Source organism: Danio rerio, chromosome 23, assembly GCF_052040795.2.
Source record: "Danio rerio strain M-AB ecotype USA chromosome 23, GRCz13ab, whole genome shotgun sequence".
NCBI classification, from domain to species: domain Eukaryota; kingdom Metazoa; phylum Chordata; class Actinopteri; order Cypriniformes; family Danionidae; genus Danio; species Danio rerio.
Genome location: NC_141043.1, coordinates 17,016,346 through 17,031,830, shown reverse-complemented (window position 1 = coordinate 17,031,830; position 15,485 = coordinate 17,016,346). Strand labels below are relative to the sequence as shown.

General features: G+C 42.1%; 2 protein-coding genes across 35 annotated transcripts in view; one reads left to right on the top strand and one right to left on the bottom strand.

The window, feature by feature from the left end:
• sulf2b (sulfatase 2b) overlaps positions 1-15,485 on the top strand; it is a 544,470-nt gene that overhangs the window by 414,747 nt on the left and 114,238 nt on the right. For 5 of the 34 annotated variants that reach the window (XR_015522634.1, XM_087305146.1, XM_087305171.1 and 2 more), the window contains exon 1: positions 3,241-3,307. The exons of 19 other annotated variants lie outside the window; for them this stretch is intronic. The gene's annotated coding sequence lies outside the window, so the exon portion shown is untranslated. 34 annotated transcript variants of the gene reach the window in all.
• The window catches only part of LOC147831263 (uncharacterized), a 353,683-nt gene that overhangs the window by 255,649 nt on the left and 82,549 nt on the right, over positions 1-15,485 (bottom strand). The gene's annotated exons all lie outside the window — the stretch shown is intronic.

The window sequence follows — 15,485 nt, the reverse complement described above, 5'->3', positions numbered from 1 at the left end:
TGTCTTTTACTCTGAGCACTTTACAACACACATTTATCTCCTGCTCAAGAAAGGCAGTATTTAGCTAGTAGTTAATGGCTGGTGAAAGACGTGAAATACTTTGGGGAGTTGAACAAGGTCTGCGGTTTGATGAGGTGTGTTTCATTTAAAGCTGTGTCCTTTATGAGAACATATTCATTTGCAAACCACATAGAGGATTTGTTCTGTTGTTTAAAGACAACAATTATTTAATATGAACTATTAAATGGGGAGAAGGCATGTAAAATATTAGGTTTCAACTATTTAGTTTTAGTTATGCAAAATTTAACTTAATATTCTTAGACAGTTTGACTAATGTAAGTTTAAATGACTATTAAAGTTGAGATGATTTAACTATAAAGAACAACACAACAATTCCACACTGTACTTTTTCATTGTCCCAAATAGGGCTGCACGGTTTTGGCTAAAATGAGAATCACAATTTTTTGCTTAAAATAAAGATCACGATTTTCCCGCGATTCTGTGGATGCAAAAAAAAAATAATAATAATTTATATGAGTAGGCTATTTATATTGTTATTCTCAAACATGGTAAAACAACAATGATAATATTAGGCCTTTGTGTAGGTCAACTGATGGTTAAAGTGTTGAAATTTGGACAGACTTAAAATGGTAGACTTGAATAGATTTTACATTTGTCTTGGTCATCATTAATGCACAGTAAAGGGATGACATCAGAATACAACTATTCATAACTGTGAAGTTTCATTTGTATATTTCAGACATATGCTTTCAATCTGTCATTGACAACCTTATAAGACCATTTTTACTTCAGTTTTTACAACTTGCATTATATTCAGCATTATATTGGCTAGCGTAATTACACTGACCCCGTAAACATACATTTTCATGTACAACACTTTGTGTTCACTGTGAACAATAACCATATCTTGTAGTAATCCTAACTTTACAATATGATATAATAATTTAAACAAGACTAGACAAGTACACCGGCTAGTACACTACAGATGTTGTGCAAATATTGGATCAAATATAAATGCTGTATAGGTAAACATTTGTCATTGAGATAGACAGAGAGGTTTACAGAGAGGTGTAAAAATAGCAGTTGTATTTACAACTTTATTACCAGCCTGTGCAGGTTCTGTTCACTAAAGTAGACATCATTTGCGGGCGCGTCCTCTCAGTAGTAAACAAACTTTTTTTTTTTTTTGCAGTCGCAAAATACATCAAATACATCACTACATTAATACAGAAATGACACTTTTGGGTGAATTATACATGAATAAATAGAGTATGTGACAAGTTTAACACCATTTGGAGGTGTCCATGTTGCTGCACAACGTATATCCGCTTGTTAAGTGGTGACGTGTTTGTGACGTATGTACTGTAATAACTGTTTCCGGGTCCAAGCTGCCATTCATTTGAGTGGAGAAATCATTCATTTATGATCACGTTTTATTCCTATCACACATTAAAGTTAATTTTATATAAAATCATAGTGTACACAACAATATCTGGGCTTGCTGCATAACAAATACCAAATATTTAACAATTTATAAAAAGTTTATCACTTTCTGGCCATCGGATATTAGGCATAGACATATATATTGCGATCGTGATTTTCGAAAGCCTTAAATCGCTTTATAAACGTTTATTATTACCATTTCATGAGTCTCCCCATTCAGTTGAATAGAGCGCTTGGACCCGGAAGCCGCTTCGTGTGACGTCACACTTAACAAGCGGATAAGGTCCCATTTACACTAATACATTTTAGTTTTAAAATGCAAGTTTTGCTATGGTTTTACCTTCCGTTTACACTCTGGGGGTAAATCTTCGAAGGGAATAGTGTACTTTATAACATTCGCATCACCCTGTTGTTTCACTTTCTAAACTATAAAATTAAAACATGATATGAGGAACTGGCTATTTTTATTTTAACTTAACAGACATCAGAAATGTTAAGGCGTCGTGTAGCTATATATTTATATGACCGTCATCTTCACTGTTTACTTATTTATAACAAAACAGAGCCTAAAACAACTACCTCCTTTCATTTTCGGTGAAAACTACAAAACATACCTGAATATCAGTTATGATAATAAATACATTTATACATTATAACTAATAAAAGCAAGTAATCAGTCAAATGCTCAGAATCAGTGTACATAGTACATAAATTATTATATGAACTTATCTAAGTGCTCAGCCAAAACACATTACCTGAAAACAATACATTCAAAAGACCAAAATCGAGGAATATGTCATCAGTTATAGACAACAAGATGAATTAAATATCACGTTTAACAAATATAGTGAGATTAGATCCAGTGGTAGATTCTTGATGAACCGTTCAACATGAACTTCATATCGTGGATTTATTAATTTGTTGTTCCCCCAAAAAACTTAATAATTGTGTTGATTTAGCTCATTTTAAATAAGTAGTTTAAACAAGCAGCAAAAATCTTCTTTTTTTCGAGTAAAAGCAGCAAGATTTGCTTTACAATGCACCTTTATATTCTTAAATTTGAACATAAATCCATAAGGAAACTGCTTGTTTAAATAATTTAGTTTAATCTAACAAATACAAAAAAAATTCAATCTGCATACACGGTATATTACATAAAAGTTAATGAATAATACTATAATAAAAATAAAACTATACAGCAATAAAAAAGGAAAAGAAATTACAGACGAAAAACTGATTTTATTTTAAACTCTTACATTGCTTTAAACAGCTTTCCAAAACAGCTAGTGCAAAGAACCGCAAAATCGCATTCATTTGTATGCAGTTTACGCTATAAAATTATTAGCATGTAAATATAATCGCCAGCAAGCCATCTAAATTTAAATGTGGCGGGCTTTTATCCCCAACTCATGTAAATATAAATAGCGAGGGGCTTTTCGTTTGAGCTGCTTGTTACTATAATGCAATGTAAATGAGCGTTCTCGTATGCAGAGCAGCGTGGTCGACAGAGCAGAAACGGGACACAGATGGGACCCTATTCCTCTGTTTTGTTATGGTACGATGCTCCGTTAACCCTTACCCGAAGACAGGATGGGGGCAAAAGGGACAATAAATTGAAAGCAGCAGAGCTCAAGGTTACAACACATCAATCCTGGGAGAGTGCAGAGAAGAGACGAGTGGGAATGGAATTATAGCAGCCGAGAGAGAGAGAGAGAGAGAGAGAGAGAGAGAGAGAGAGAGAGAGGTGCGATAAAGCTAGAATGAGAGAGTATGGGTGGAGAAAAGGAAAGAGAGAGAGAGAGAAGGATAAAGCTACAGCGCACTGACCTACACAGACAGATGAGTAAGTGCTGTGAGTGTGTGTGGAGTGTTTCCAGCATTATCTGCTTCTCAAGGATCCCGTTAAGATGGTCCCGTAGCCCTTCATGCTCCATATCTGGATATTTGTACTTTAATGTGGGATGAGCAAGACATCGACACCATGAGGTACTGTACTCGCTGAGCTGAGAGATCGAGACGCGAGGTGTTTGAGAGCTGAAAGAGAGAGGGATGATTGTGATAACAAGCAGGAGATGTGACAGAAGAGGAAAGAGGGGTTAGAATGAAGGGAAGCGGAAGACGAGAGGTGTTTTCCTCAAAAGTTGAAGGGGTTTGTGTGACTGTTGAGGGAGCGACTCAACATTAACCCAGATTCTGCTTACTTCAGGCTAGTAAGTTGTTGTGTTGCCTTTGGTTTTGTAGTATTTTTTTACTGTATTGAACTGTTGCGGATTGGGATTAGAGTTCACATTTAACTGTTTCAGAATTATTATTAGATTTAGATTTAGGTAAAATAGCAATTCTACCTCAATCCCAATTTATTTTTACACACAAATCTACATGAAATCTGATTTAAACCCACATTCAGTCCAAGTTGGCAGTTCACATTTAAATCCATATTGAAATCCAAATTAAATTCAGATTTACATTTAAATCAAAAGTCAAATTAGTTTTTATTATATTTAATTTAAATTTGTCCTTAATTCATTTTTAAAATCGGTAAATATTGTTATTTTGCAAATCTATTTTATATGAATTCAACTGTTCACATTGAATCCAGATTTTACAATTTGCTTTTAGATGCAACTCTACATGAAATGTTCATTTATATTTAATTCAGATGCAGTTCCGCAAGGTTCAGTAACATTTAAAACAGTTATTGTATATAATAAAATAAAAATATGTATATAATTTAGATAATTTAAAAGAAAATACAGAGATAATTTGGTTTTACAGTTCACATTTAAGTCCAGATTTGAAATAACATTTAGATTTAGATTTAAAAGCAAATCCAGATATAAATCAAAGGTACAAATAATCAGAATCTGGATTTAATTCAAATAAAAATGTTCAACTAAGTTCAAAAACAATTCAAGTTCACATTTGAATCCAGATTTTGAATTTACTTTAAATGCAAATTCAAATGCAATCTTTGCTTAAATGGAACGACTGAGACTACCTGCTTTTAGAGTTCACATTAAAATCCAGATTTCTAATTCAAATTGAATGCAAATTCAGATGCAATTTATGCTTAAATGGAACAAGTGAGGCTACCTGTTTTCAGAGTTCACATTTAAATCCAAATGTTAAATTTATATTAAATGCAAGTACAGATGCAATTTAAGCATGAGGCTTAAATGGAACAACTGGGACTACCTGTTTACATTTAAATTCATATTACAGATCAATTTTAAATTCACATTTAAATCTGGATAATATTCGAATAACATCAAATAAATAAATGCAAACCTTAGTTTGTTCTATTAGTACTAAATTATATTTGAATCTTAAGTTAAAGTGTGTAAGAATATAAAGTCATAAATTTTCAAATTCATAACATAAAATCAACCGTTTAAACTTAATCACCAGTGTAAAGCCACTATATACCTTCTCCGTGTATCTCACATTATGAATTATTTTGGCACTGTTGCTTAGTAACAATATATTAATAACATTTATGTCAGTATGTGCCAGTAATAAATGCAACCCTTTAATAAGTATTGATGTTTACAGCGTCATGCATGCTGTGCCGCTTTGTGCTGTCCGAGAACACACTTGATACTCCAATAAATGACTTCAACATAGTCTCCTAGTAGAGCATATTTTGATGTTTCTTTGTAAATGGAGCTCTGCTGTGTAAATTCTTCAGAAATCTCTGTGTGAGCGGTAAAAGCAGTGTTCGCGATCTCCTCCTCTTTTAAATATAATCTTTGAGTAAAGCCGCTGTCTTTACAGTTCCACTGAGGACTGGCAGTAAAAGTGTCTCAGTCTCTCTCTCTAGTGGCTATGAGCTGAGTATCCGTATATTGTGTTTTGGACAAAAGCAGCCGTACTGTGAAATCTCAGATAAAGTGTACAGTATAGTGGAAGAAAGCCAAGGGAATGAGAATGTTTGAATGGGAAAAGAGTTGTGCAACAGTACTAACCTTCACTTAAAAAAAAAGTCATTCAGAAGCGTCTTGAGGACTTTCTCTGATTCATCTTATGCTATTGACTTCAAATACGCATATCAGTTGTATCAGCTGAAATTTTATTTGTGCCATAAAGTACGAGAAACGCTTAGAACGAGAATAGAAAAGCCATAATGACCAAAAGCAAGCTACCTATTAGACTCCATCATGTGCTTTAAAATTTCCCAGAATCCATCATTATGAGTATAATTACATTCTGTGGACCTTGACGACCCTGTGCCAGCTTAATAAATGTCAGTGTGACTTTCTGTAAAAAAATAAAATAAAAAAAATAGTAATGTAATAGAAATCAATTCTCTTTTCTTGGTCATTGTAATCAGTGCGCTAAAACGCAGAGCACCATTAAAGAGAATTTTTTTGTCGTTGTTGATACATACAAAATATTATTTTTCCAGCAAGTCCTGCGTGTTTGTTTTTGACAGGATGTGTGTGTTTTTGTGTGATGCATTTGTTGGGTTGCGAATAGAGATGGAGGAGGTGTTTGTGTTGCTCTATTAATGTCTCGGAGGGTTAAAGCGGTTTGTGATTTGTCTCCTCAGAGACCGGCGTCTGTTTTCTTCACTCCTTTCTTTTTCTTTGTTTCCTTTCCCTCTTTTTGAGGCGCACAGCTGTCTTGGCTTGGAAATACTTCTGGCAATCTTAAAGTTAAGAAGTTGGTCAACATTAGAAACAGATATTTGTACAGATGAACACACGCTGATCTTAGTTTACTTATGTAAGTAGTTTTATTATAACTTTTATTACAAAATATAATTTATTACAAAAAATATATATATATATTAATTTGATTAAAAATTTGAATGTAAAATAATGTAAAATAAAACTGTTATGAAGTTTAGAATTGTGTGTAATAATTAATAATAATGTTATCAAGCATGATTTGAGAAGATCCAAAAAATATTTTAAGTTTCAGTGTAAGAAAATGACCATCTTAGTTTCTTAAATATTTGATTTCTAACCAAATGCTGTTCCCACTGTCTGTTTGTAGATGAAACAGAATCTGCTGCTTATGCAGTATAAGTTGGGAGTTCATTCTTCTGTGGCGACCCCTGATAAATAAAGGGACTGACCCGAAAAGAAAATGAATGAATAAATAACCAAATGCTCTTTCCACTTTCCTTATTTTTTTTATATCATAGTTGTTATAAACACATTAGTCAGTTCGCCTTTCAGGATTTAATCCTGTTCTGTACACACTGTACAGTCATATACATAACCGAATAAACCACACTGAACAAAATTTTGTCCAAAAAAACTGAACAACTAGTTGTTTATAATGCATTGAAATGTGTATCATAATGTAAAGGTGACTCTTTTCTGTATGTGCAGAGTATGAATTCACAAGGAATGATGTGTGTATTGACTTAATAGTGATGCCAGGTCTTGCTTAAAGTGGAGAAGGAAAAGCAAATTAAAACCGCGCATATTAAATTAAAATACAAACTCTTTCTTTTCTTAGATAACACAGCCTGCATCTATCAGCTTTATTAAGTTCATAAACAGGATTGCTTAAGGTCAGAGACTCTTCGTTGCTCATTGTGGTTTAGTTTTTGACGACCATGAGTGTTTGATTGTTGTAATATTACAAGTTGCTATGGTGACCATGGCGTTAATCATTCAACATAAGCTCATCTGAAAACGTAGCTCTATATATATTTCTGGAAATCGCGAATTATGTAGCCAGCAGACCGTATGGCTGCATTTTATGACGCTGTTCCTTCTTGCACTTACCAGCTGTACATCTTACCTTCGTATGGACGGCTTTTCCTCAGTTACCAGTTTGTACAGTTAGCTCGCAATGAATGTCGGCGGACATGAGACACAAAGAGTTGACCATGATGATGGGGTTTGAATCTGGTGAAGAAAAGTACCAGTAAGCAGGTAAGAAAAAAACAGAAGCCAAAACATAAAAAAAAACAAGGAAATAACTGAGAGAGAATGTGGTAAAATCTGAAAACATGGTAAAAATCAGGCTGCATCAAGAGCTTTTCTTTTTTTGGATTGCTTTTAAAAACTGTCGGTTGGGTTGGGGAAGTTGGTGGGCGGGTCAATCTGTGCTTTTGAAAACACTATTCGTTGGGTTTAAGGAAGGAGGAGAGTAAGTCAGTTAGTCAATCAGTCAGTCAGTCGACAGCGGCCTCTGGTGGATTTATTGCAAAAACAGCAGGCACAAATGGCCTGGGTTGAAATCATTGTAAATTAATTTTCCATACACAAAATTATAAAGTTAAATAAAGCTCATAAAGTCACCGTCAAGAACAGCGACATGACAGATACACTTATAAAATTTGAATAGACTGATGGTCAAGATGATTTAAAGTACTCAGATGAGCCTGTGTTATTAGTTTTAGAGGTTGTTATCTGGAAATAACATACCAAAGAGCTGTGCAATAACAAATAGTTGCTCACACTTGCAGATACAGTTTCATATTTTAGTTTCAATCTTTATTTTAAAAAATCCTCTGGCGTAGTTGGGAACTTATTTGAAAAAAGTAAATGATTAATTTTCATTTTCTGAAATCATCATTTTGTTAAACAATAGTTGAATAATCTATATCGTTTAGTTTCTGTGTAGATCTGTGTTTGTTTGTCCTCCCTTGTTAAATTACGGCTGGCTTTAGGGCTGCTTTATGGAGCAGATACAACAACCTGGAGCTGAACACGCTCAAAACAGTGGAGATGATAGTGGACTTTAGGAGAAACCCCCCCTGCACACCCCCACTCACCATCATGCACCTTATAACCTCTATATTTATAACAAATCTGTACAATTCAACATCCAGATTTCTTGACTAAGTGCATCTCTGTTCAATGTTTATCATCTTTTTTTTTCATATTTATTTAATGTTCTCACTTGTCACTTTATGTACACTGGAAGCTTCTGTAGCCAAATTAAATTCCTTGTGGTGTGTGAAGCACACATTGCAATAAAACAATTTTTTTTTTTCTATAAAACACTAAATTCTGATTCTGATAAAACTGATTCTGATTCTGAAATTACAAGGTACAAGGTATTTTACGTTTAAAGTTGTTAGGCCTAGATCATACTAAACTCAGGATAAACAGAATCCGGTTTACAGAATCCCGTTTTACATTACATATTATTCTACCTGTGGTTAACTGTTTATCCTGAATAATTATTAAAAGGTGTTTTACAATGTACATTCATAAATCCATGTTATTATGTGCATATTTCCAGAATCACTATTACTGACTAAACAACCTGCTTGCCAGTTGATTTTCAAAAAGAAGTCGCAGCATTGGACTTCAGTAGCTTTAAGCCACGTGAAATGCACAATAGCAAGGAATCAAAGACAAAAGTACAACAGAATCAGGCAAACTCCGCTCCATTTCACACAAAACAAAATGAATGCCTCAATGCAAGGTTAACACAGCAAATGTGGTGCTAACCCTTCTCCAGAGCAGTGTAATCGTACATAACCCCGGGTAAAACAGCAGTGCTAATTCCATCTTTAAATAACAGGTGTGAAATGTTTCTTTACCTGAGGTTAAATGTTGTGTTTGGAATGACAGTATAATGGGGTGGCGCGCAGTGTGAAAAGGATATATTATGTAATTAGGATCATTTTGACAAATTAGCTTTAATATAAGCTGCTTTTAGACTAATTAGAAAGTATAGAATTCTGAAATGACCTGTATGTCAAAAGATTTGAAATAATTTTGATTTGTCACTTTACAACCCGTATTTTAAGTGGATTTGAATCAGATTTTCTTCCCAATGTTTTTATGGAGAAACTGCGCAGGTTGACATGTATACGTAAGGATGGTTAATGACGCATTCGCCCCTTCGCTATGATCAAATTAAATGTGATAATTTGTTCGTCTCCTTCAGTGTAACTGTGAGTGGACTAACTTTTTAAAGTGCAGTCTGTCTTGCGGTTCTGTGTTGAAAGCTAATTAAGGAAATAAATTCAATTCTGCCATCTGTGTGTTGGCGCAACCAAAGCTGTTAGTTTAGTCTTTTGCATGATTTAGTTTAAATGAATCAGAGCAGAATGATATTTGCATGTTCATAATGAGAACTAGTACAGTCTGGAATGAAGTGTGCCACTTAGGGTACATTTGCACGGCACTGTTTCCCACTGAAGATGAAAATCTTTGTTCTGCATATGCAACATTGGACATTCGTTTATGTGACAGCAGCATTTTGGCAGGTTGAAAATACAGACTTTTGAAAATATGTAAACAATACAAACGCAATGTTGTGAAAACAATGGCGCCACTTGCATATTACAGTATGTGTCCAGCGTTTGTGAGTATTTGACAACCCAAACAACAAAACTACACTATAAAACCCAAAAAGTTAAGGTAACTCAAACCATTTAAGGAAAACGATTGCAACAAACCATTTAAGTTCAAAACTAAACCTAATGAGTACTGTGAACTTAATCCATTTGATTAAATGAAGCAATTTGAGCACAGTAAAACTTCAATAAATGAAGAGAACTTAAACCATTTGAGTATTGTAAAACCCAATAAGTTAAGACAACTCTAACCGTTTGAGGTAATCAATTGCTACAAACCATTTGAGTTAAAAAAAGTACGTGAACTTACTCCATTTAAAGTGAAGTAAAGAGATATTTAATTAACTCATTACCTTCAACACTGAGATCAAAACTCTTTTCAAATGAGTAGAATTAACTTTCAATCAATTTTGAGTTAAATACACTCATTTCATCTGATAAAGTTGACTGTTGGGTTTTACAGTGTACAGGACCGTATGAACCCAGACCAAGAAGCAACATCATAGTGTCCCTTGTGATACGAAAGTGACTGAAACTACAATAAAAAAAAAAGTAAATTCCATAAATTCCCCATGTTAAAATGTCGAACTTTACCGCCTTTTAGAACTTGTGTTTACAGCTTGGTACAAAAAAAAAAAACTCACTCACTTTCCTACGGCTAAGTGCCTAATTTATCAGGGGTCTACACAGCAGAATGAACCATCACCATTTAATTTATATATTAAGCCTTAAATTCTGCAAAATTAAGGGGGTGGCCACTTAATTTATAGGTCTCTGCTGCTCGCCGTCATGTCACCTGAGCTGATTCCAGCTAACTTGGAATATAAATTATTTTTGTTTAATGTAGTTTCACACAGTCCATTGCTTTTTGGCATTATGTCTTATAATTATCAAATAACATACTTGATGTGCTTGATGTGCAGTTCCCCTTCGGTTGGGGAACTTCAGTGCCATGAATGGGAGGATTCGGATCAGAAGCCGCTTATCTGGAGAGTATTGAACGGGCCAATGAATGAAATTAATTGGCAGCGTAAGCTTGCGCAGGTGTGCGACATCTGCAATTATCTCAGCATATAAGCACACCTGAAGCCAGCAGACGCCATCCTTTTCGCTTCAGATCCTTTCTGAGTGAGTCGATGAGGGTTCCTCTTGCTGATCAGCACTTCAGAGCGAACGAGTGTGTCTCCCGGTCCAGAGTGGGTCTTCGCGGTGGCAGACGGTCGAGCTGGGTTACTCCCTTGCCTGCGGTTCTTTGGGTCCGGTCCTCCAGAGCGGTGCGTATAGTTGCAACTTTCCTAAAAGAGCAACACAGTCGTGCAGCACGTCCTTTTCAGGATGGCGCTCCGACTGTGCGTTTCTGGATGCGGGGGTTTCCTGTCTCCGGATGATGGACACGATCACTGCATTGCATGTTTGGGGGTCCAGCATGTTAATGCGGTGCTCGCGGGCGGTTCATGTCGTCATTGCGATGCCATGACCGTTGCACAGCTAAGATCGCGGCTAACTTTCGCAAGAGAGCGAGCCACCCCAGTTGCCTCCTGCTCTAAAAAAGCAGCGGGCGCTCGGGCAGATCTGAGGGTTTCAGCGGGAGCTAATCCGCCGCCCACGGGCTCGCGGACCTCTCGCTCCTCACGGCGCTCCATCCAAGCTTCGGGTGGTAAGAGTGATCCGTCTAACCAGATGGTAGCTCTCACACTCGCTGACACCGGAGATCAGATGTCCTCCGCAGCATCGGAGGGTGGGCTTTCACTGTCCGACGAAGATCCGGACCCGCTCGCCCCCTCCGGGCAGGTGAGCGCTGTCAAATCGGATCCTGAAGCGGACATGTTAGCCGTGCTTTCCCGGGCTGCTTCGGCCGTGGGGTTGGAGAGGGTTTATCCCCCAGCTCCGCGGCCGGACCGACTAGATGGGTGCTACGTAGAGGACCAGAAGGTGAAGCCTTCGAAGCCTCTCGTCCCCTTCTTCCCGGAAGTGCACAGTAGGCTCACGCAGTCCTGGAGGGCACCTTTCTCTGCCCGTGCTGCGAGTGCCTCCGCCCTCACCGCCCTTGACGGCGGAGCTGCCAGGGGGTATGAGGCGATCCCGTCAGTGGAGCGCGCTATCGCGGTCAATCTTTGTCCGCGCGGCGCCTCTACGTGGCGGGGTTTGCCCCGCCTCCCGTCCAAAGCCTGTAGGTTGTCTGCCTCCCTCGGAGCCAGAGCTTATAAGGCTGCGGGCCAGGCTGCTTCTGCTTTGCACGCGATGGCCACCTACCAGCGCTACCAAGCGCAGGCGCTGGCCGAGCTGCACGAGGGCGGGTCCAACCCAAGCTTATTACATGAGCTGCGCACCGCGACCGACTATGCTCTTCGGACTACTAAGTCCGCCGCGTGTGCGCTGGGGAGGACGATGTCCACACTTGTGGTTCAGGAACGCCACCTCTGGCTAAACCTGGCCGATATGCGCGACGTTGACAAAGTTCGCTTTCTTGACTCGCCCATATCCCAGGCTGGCCTGTTCGGCGACACCGTCGGTGAATTCACCCAGGAATTCAAGGCGGTGAAAGAGCAGTCGGATGCGATGGGCAATGTCATCTATCGGCGTGGCCGTAAGCCCGCTCCGCCCGCCGAGCCATCCACCTCCGCTGTTCCTCGCCGAGGGCGCCCGCCAACGAGTGCTGCCCCGCCCCCGCCTGCGCCTCCGGCCAAGCGGGCGCGGCGTTCACCTCGAAAGCAGGCAGCCCCTCCTGCCCAGGGCGCCGTTAAGTCCGGTAAACGGACCGCGAAGCGTCCCTGAGACAGGCCATCCGGAGAAGAGGAAACTTGCTCTTTCCCCGCTGGAGGGCGGGGCCCCGATAACAACGGTACTTTTCAGTGCCACCAAAACATCAGTAAAAGAGCACTTTTTCCCTTCCCCGGATGTGACTGCACGAGTTCTGCCAGTCCGGGACGCGCTGCCTTCCGGCTCGCAGACTCTACGTGCTTCGCCAGTGGCTCACGAGCGCTGGGGGGACGGTCTCCCTTCCCTCAGCCCTCCAGCCCCCTCTCCGGAGTCAGGGTGCGGAGCCAGAGCGAATCGCTCTCCTCCAGCTCTTCCGCGGGACCCTCGTGCTTCCCGGATCAGCACACCCACTCCGCGCTGCCCCACCGCTGGTACGTCAGCGATTGTAGCGATGACTCCATTAGCGAGGGCTCTGCCTGCCTGGTTAGCGCGGGCCAGCCCCTCGCGGTGGCTCATACGCACAATCAGACTCGGTTACGCGATTCAGTTCGCGAAACGGCCCCCCAAGTTTACGGGCGTGTATTTCTCCAGGGTCAACCCCCTGTCCGCCCCTGTCTTGCGAGAGGAGATTGCTGCCCTCCTGGCGAAGGGTGCAATCGAGCCGGTTCCTCCAGCCGAGATGGAGAGTGGGTTTTACAGCCCATACTTCATCGTACCCAAAAAGAGCCAATCCTAGATCTGCGCGTTTTGAACCGCTGTCTGCACAAGCTGCCGTTCAGAATGCTCACGCAGAGGCGCATTCTCCAATGCGTTCGTCCTCGGGATTGGTTTGCAGCCATAGACCTGAAGGACGCGTATTTCCATGTCTCCATTCTTCCACGCCACCGCCAATTTCTGCGGTTTGCGTTCGAGGGTCGAGCGTGGCAGTACAAGGTCCTCCCCTTCGGGCTCTCTCTGTCTCCGCGGGTCTTCACCAAACTCGCGGAGGGTGCCCTAGCGCCCCTTCGGCTCGCGGGCATTCGCATACTCAATTATCTCGACGACTGGCTGATTTTAGCCCACTCGCGGGAGCAATTGATTATGCACAGGGACAAGGTGCTTCGGCATCTCCGCCTACTGGGGCTTCAGGTCAACCGAGAAAAGAGCAAACTCGCCCCCGTGCAGAGGATTTCTTTTCTCGGGATGGAGCTGGACTCGATCACCATGGTAGCGCACCTCTCCGAGGAACGCGCTCGCCTGTTGCTGAACTGTCTGAGGGAGCTCGACAGCAAACTAGTGGTCCCACTGAAGTTCTTTCAGAGGCTCCTGGGGCATATGGCATCCGCAGCCGCCGTCACGCCGCTCGGGTTGCTCCATATGAGACCACTTCAGCACTGGATTCACGATCGGGTCCCCAGACGCGCATGGCACGCGGGCACACACCGGGTCTCGGTTACTGCGCTGTGTCGCCGCGCCCTCAGCCCTTGGAACGACCCCTCGTTCCTACAGGCCGGTGTGCCTCTAGGACAGGCGTCCAGCCATGTTGTTGTTTCAACAGACGCTTCCAACACGGGTTGGGGGGCCGTGTGTCGCGGGCATGCGGCTGCGGGCCTCTGGAAGGGTGCCCAGCTGCATTGGCATATCAATCGCCTAGAGCTGTTGGCAGTGTTCCTCGCTCTCCACCGCTTTTTACCGGTGCTGGAGCGGCAACACGTGCTGGTCAGGACGGACAGTATGGCGGCGGCGGCGTATATCAACCGCATGGGGGGTATGCGCTCTCGCCGCATGTCTCAGCTCGCCCGCCGTCTGCTCCTCTGGAGTCACCCGCGGCTGAAATCGCTGCGCGCCATTCACGTCCCAGGCACGCTCAATCGTGCAGCCGATGCGCTCTCACGACAGCTGTTACGCCCTGGAGAATGGAGACTCCACCCCGAGTCTGTTCAGCTGATATGGGCGCGATTCGGGGAGGCCCAGATCGATCTGTTTGCTTCCCCCGAGAACGCTCACTGCCAGTTGTTTTTTTCCCTGACCGAGGGCTCTCTCGGCACGGATGCACTGGCCCACAGCTGGCCTCGGGGCATGCGCAAGTATGCGTTTCCCCCAGTGAGCCTGCTCGCGCAGTTTCTGTGCAAGGTCAGGGAGGACGAGGAACAGGTTCTGCTAGTTGCGCCCCTTTGGCCCAACCGGACCTGGATATCAGAGCTCTCACTCCTCGCGACGGCCCTCCCCTGGCGGATCTCTTTGAGAGAGGACCTACTCTCTCAGGGACAGGGCACCATCTGGCACCCTCGCCCCGATCTTTGGAACCTCCACGTGTGGTCCCTAGACGCGAGGAAGACTTAGGTAACCTACCGACTGCGGTGGTTAATACCATCACTCAGGCTAGAGCCCCCTCCACGAGGCGCGCCTACGCCCTGAAGTGGAGTCTATTCACTGAATGGTGCGTCTCTCGCAGAGAAGACCCCCGAAATTGCCAGATTAGTGTTGTGCTCTCTTTCCTTCAAGAGAAGTTGGACAGCAGGCTGTCGCCCTCCACTCTCAAGGTTTACGTGGCCGCCATCTCCGCTTATCATAGCGCGGTAGCTGGCGGCACCGTGGGAAAGCATAACCTGGTCATCCAGTTCCTTAGGGGTGCTAGGCGAATTAATCCATCTCGCCCCCCTCTCATGCCCTCTTGGGATCTCGCCCTCGTTCTCACGAGTCTGCGATCCGATCCCTTTGAGCCACTCGAATCAGTATCTCTAAGATTTCTGTCCCTGAAGACAGCTCTGCTGGTTGCGTTGGCCTCCATCAAGAGGGTCGGGGACCTGGAGGCATTTTCGGTCAGTGACTCGTGCCTGGAATTCGGGCCGGATTACTCTCACGTCATCCTGAGACCCCGCCCCGGTTATGTGCCCAAGGTTCCTACCACCCCCTTTAGAGATCAGGTAGTGAACCTGCAAGCGCTGCCCCCGGAGGAGGCAGACCCAGCCCTTTCTTTAATTTGTCCAGTTCGCGCTCTGCGCATTTATGTGGACCGTACTCAGAATTTTAGATCATCTGAGCAGCTCTTTGTCTGTTATGGCGG